A 5672-nucleotide genomic window follows, 5' to 3' on the forward strand; every position below is an offset into this window, starting at 1 on the left:
CTTCTGAGGCACAAGCAAAAGATTATACAGTCACATGCTTGGCCTTTTCTCTAGAACATCCTTTCCTGACAGAGAGTCTCTTAATTTTAGAACATTTTGCCATCTGCATAGACTGAGAATTTCCCAAATCCTCAATCCTGGTTACTTTTTGTTTAATAGTTCTTCCCTCCATCTCTCTTTATCCTCTTACATTTCACTATAAGCAGCAAGAAGAAAGAAGACTGCATCTTCAATATTTTTCTTAGAAATCTCAACTATAGCATTTATTACATTTCATTATTACTTTTTTATTGGCACATACACATCTCTCTTTAGTCTGTGATCTCCTTGTGATCAGCTACATCTTAGAAATCTTTGTATTCCCAGCACACATCACTGTTCCTTGCTTAATGAATGAATGCAAAACATTTATTAAACAACTTCTCCACCCCCAGCCCCCACCCCGAGCTTCAGACATACTATTAAGCAAATATTTCAGCTGAGGTTGGTTTTAGGGATGACATCATTAATTTGAGAGGTAATTGTGAATATCCCAAATTTAAAGTCTAAAAATCTAGATGACTTTTTTATTCCATTGATGTTAATGCATGTGAAATTTAAACCCTTTCCCTTGAGAATGCTACATACTCACTTTGGAACTTTTAGGCCAAGATAGCCACATGAGTGGTTCTCCCAGAATAAATTATATACCTTTAAATATATATATTCTCTTTTTACCTAAATGCCATTTTCAAAAGGATTTCAATATTCAAAAGAGACTAGGAAAAGTACACAGCTGAGTGGCCTTTGTCAGTTGAATTGCTTTTTTATTTCTATAAAATGAAACTTTCTTTAAATAATTACCTGAGACCCTTTCAGCCTTCAAATGACTAATTCTATGTTACGTATAGTATGTGGTCATCTTGCATAGGGTAATTTTCATTTTAAAAATTTAACTTTTGAAAAGCACCAAATATTTTATATGTAAAAGTCATAATTACTCAAAAACAGACCAATGTTTACTTACTTGAGTACTAAGAAAGAAAGTTTTACAAATATAAAGACCTTATATATAAATAAAAAAACCTCTTCTAAACCTTATTAAATTCTTCGTCATTGAAATGCTGAGTGTCTGAACAGACAAATCATTTTTCAATGAAATGAGTGGCTTGTAGGATGTATAAGGTAGTGTAACATATATCTAACAATGAGTAACAATCAGATTTTTGTTCAAATCTTTTAATTTTTTCCTTCATATTAACTCATTTGGTAAGTCAAGCTATTAAAAAAGGTGTTATGGAATAGAGTGTTCGTTCAAAATAAATTTCCTTTACCTCAAAGTAGAACTGTAACTTGAGAAAATTGTTCAAATTAAATATCATAGAGGCCTTATTTTCTAAGATACTTAACAGTATCTTCAAAACATGGTAACATTAGTTTAATATATGTTCTAAGATTATAATTTTATATTTGCTATTAAGAGTATATTTATTTATTTAAAAATTTTACATATATGATCATATGGAAGCATGGCAGTTCAGAATTTCTCCAATACATATACTCAAAAATAAAAAAGTTTTCAAATTAATTTTACAAGTTTTAAAATATAGCTTCATTCACTTGGTTTGTTCAATGTTAAATGTATCAAATGTTCATAAAATAATCTCTGGTAAGTTGATGACTTCTGATTGTACATAAGCATTAAGGATGAATAATTTTATTTATTAATTAAAGTGGATATTATATGATCCACTATGCTTATACATTTTAGAATGAGGTAAAGAAATAAAATAAAATTACCAAAGGAAAAAATATGTGGAGGACAAAGGAATTTAACCTTTCCTTAGAAACAGTTAAATGTGGAGAATTAAAAAAGAATATCTACATTAACAAGGATGTCTTTCCCGCTGCTGAATATGTTTCTCAGTTCAGAGGGGGTGGCATTGCATCCTACATCCTAGCTCTACTGCAATCTGTTCCTGAGAGGACCATCCATCTGTTTAGCCTGAACAACCCTGCAGTTGCTTATGTGCTTATTCACAGATGTAAGTAGGAGGTTGACTACAGGTTTTCTGACTTATACTTGAATCCAAGCTAATGTGACACATTTGCAAGCATAGCTGCACATGTTCTGGTTTAATTGGGAAATCTCTCCTTTGACTTTCAGAATAGCACAGAATAGAGCTCTGAGTCTAAACAGACCTAGATTCCGAGCAGAACTGATGCTGCTTGAAGATGGCTGGTGGTGTGGTAAGGAAACAAGGGCTGTCAAGAAACAGAGATGGTTCTGGAAGCAGTGAGCAGCTGGCACCCTTTATAAGTTCTCTGTGTAGAATTGATGGGGGGTGGAAACCTTGGAAGGAGTGTGCTAATTTAATGTGGGCTCTAGATGGTGTAAAACTTACTAAAGCTACAAAAGAATTAGGACCTCCTTTGTTCCCATAAGCTGGAAATGGATGCTTTCATTTGATATTTGAGGACCCCAGAATTATTTGCACAATTGGAATGTTATTTGTCAGTTGGAAATTTAAAACATCTGAGGCATAACTCAGATATTGTACTTAATTCACATTTCTCTAGATCTTAACCAAGACACCCTACAAGCTAATTTGGACATTGCACAATATTTACAAGTGCAAAATGTACTGAACATGTGTCAGGCATTTAAAAAATCTGCAACTGTGGAGCAGTGCCCCAGCATGATTTATAATAGTGCATTCTGCCTTGAGAATGTTTTGACTACTGGTGGTAATTGCCTTACAAACGAAAACTGGCCTCCTCAGTTCTCAGAATACTCGTTGTACTCCAAGTATAATATACCTCCACATTGTTGCTTGTAATGCTCTCTATGCACCTTTTCTCTTAAGATTTTAAAATATATAATTTTCCAGCTCAGATGTTATCTACTACAGGAAGCCTTCCTTGATCCCTGCAGTCAATATTAATCATTTACCTCCTCTGTACTCCCATGGCACCTTGTTTCCATCTCTCATAGTGTGCATCACACTTTGAATTGTGTAATTGTCATATACTAGTTTACATTTTCTAGTAGATTCTGATATCTTATCTTTCTTTTTGGGAGTTTTTTCCTTAAAAAGGTTCTTAAAGTATGCTCTCAGTTAATGCGTATTGAGTTGGATTTTAGGTACTCGTGTGATGCAAATTCCAGTGAAGCTTTATTTAATTTGTATCCAGAGAGTTCAGTTTTAAAAATTAGTAGAGTTCTTATAATTCTTATAATAATTTATATTTGCTTATCCCTTTAAAGTATCCCTTTAAAAGTACTGCTATAATTAATATGCATGTGCAAATATAACAGTCCAATAAGAAAATCCCAGCTGCTAAAGCAAGAGAGTAATGAACTTAGTAAGTAGAAATCTTCTAAAAAATGAGGAAATAATGAGAAAGTGGGGTGAGGAGAGGGAGGGAGGGGGGAGGAAGAGAGAGAGGGTGGAAGGGAGGAGGAGAGAGAGCGAGAAGGAGAGCACACCCTATAAAGCCAAGAGGGTGCTGTATTCTCGTTTACATCAATCTTTAGCAAGCCTTTCTGCTGAGTTTACATATCTAGAGAAGAATCTCAACTCAGAAGTCCCTGCATTTTTACAGTGATGTGTTGTAACAAGGAGCAGAAGAAATTAGAATATTTATTTCCAAGTCGTGCTCTAGGAGGTAAACTCTAAGGATTCTTAAGATTTACTTCAGTAGTTCTCAAGGGAAAGGAGATGAAAAGGTAATATTCCACATCTCTTCCCTAAATGCACACACACACACACACACACACACACACACATCTCTACTTCAAATTTAGCAGCTTTACTTTGATCAATTTAAGTATGTTGGGCTTTTTCCCAGAATACATTTGAAGACATGGTCCCTCATCTAAAAAGTACAATTTTGAAAACCACTGGCCTAAGGGCAATAAAGATAAAATTAGCTAATTCTTAAGTAATTTTAACTATTGTTTCAGCTTTCTGGAAAAAAAAAAAAAAAAAACTCAAGCAAAGATTAAAATGCTGAAACTTTATTAGGGAGAAAGTTGAGGGTGAGTAAAAAGGAAATTGAAACAAGGAAAGATGCAGAACAATGGGATGTATTGCCTTGACACCATGACTCCCGTCTTACATTGAGCCACAAAGAGACACAGCAAGGTTGGCCACTTGTTTAGTGGGTCCTCTGGAATATTCCTGGGAGAGGGGAAGGCAGAAGAATTTATCTCCTGGCTTTCTCCCTTCACATGTATTCCACAGGAAGCTTACTCACTGTACCTCCAGGTGGCATCAACAGGTGCCTTGATAACCAGTCAGAAACCAGATCCCAAGCCCAAAGTAGGGCATTTCACCCAGTCTAGAAGCAAAGAGGCAACCAACAAAAGTGGAGCTCCAACCATGAGAATTTAAAAGGGACAGTTGAGAGAATATGAAGAGAATCACAAAATCTGTGTCCAGTCCAAGTATAATCTTTAAGGATCTTGAATTACAGTAGTGAACAGTTCTACTTGAATAAATGTGAATCAGCACAAAATTTAAACAGGCATTCCATAGATGGATGTTTGTGGAAGAAATGCAGGGAAATGAAAAAGCACAACCACAGGCATAGAGGTATAAGAATAATATGTTCATATCCCCATTTTATTGGACGGTATCTAGGAAAAGACAGGCATTTAGTAATTATCTGTGTTATAAAGTACTAGGGCTCAAACAATGCTAGCATACACACATTTCCCTTAGATTATCTCTTGGGGTTTATATAAAGATCTTATTGAATTTAAGATGATCTTTGATCCCCAAACAAGATCAACAATATGAAGCCCTGTGCTAGGTACTAGGGCTTCAGGTATGAACAAGTCATAATTCTTATCATTATTTTTGAAGCTCTATTTTATGTATGATATTTTACACAGAAATATATTTTCTACCAAATATCTCATTCTCACATACTCACTATATACCTCTAAATTGTGAGGGATAGATATCCCACTTTCACATACTCTCACACATAGTGGATACTAATAGTTAAATTACAAGCCTTAAAGGTCACCCTGAATCCAATTCCCAATTATTTCATTTTGAATAGGCTACTTAACTTGTCTGCATTATAGGATTTTTTTAATCAGCAAAATGGTGACGGTGATTTAAGCATAGGGTTGTAGAGAATAAGTTCATAAAAAAATCTGTATTACTATGTTATCACAATATTTAATGGATAATAGCTATTTTACCTAATACCATTATTATCCTCATTTTATAACTATTTTTATACGTACGTTAAATATTTAATATTCTATGGGTAGTTAATTTCCTAGTGAAAGCTATCTTTTTCTCAACTAATAATATATTATACTTATGAAATGATTAGAAATTAAACACAAAGTATATTACCAGGTCCTTGTAAGAAGAGAGTTCTGAACTGGAAGGACTCAAGCAACATCACTGTCACACTCCTGGTGCTCCTAACAAGCTGCTGTTAACAACACTTGACTAGGAACTTTACAAAGTCTATTGGTGCCTCACATGGTTTCTTTTTACACATTTCATGCATTGTGATTCTTATAAGGCTACGTGAAGCAGATAGGGCAGTTACTGTTACCGCCTTTTAATAGAGAACTGAGGCTCAGAGAGAAAAATGTCTATCAATTACTTCTCGGCACACTCAGGTTTCAAAACTGGTGTCTGGGACTCAAAGTATAGTGTATT

The sequence above is a fragment of the Choloepus didactylus genome, chromosome 14 (assembly GCF_015220235.1).
Source record: "Choloepus didactylus isolate mChoDid1 chromosome 14, mChoDid1.pri, whole genome shotgun sequence".
Classification (NCBI taxonomy): Eukaryota; Metazoa; Chordata; class Mammalia; order Pilosa; family Megalonychidae; genus Choloepus; species Choloepus didactylus.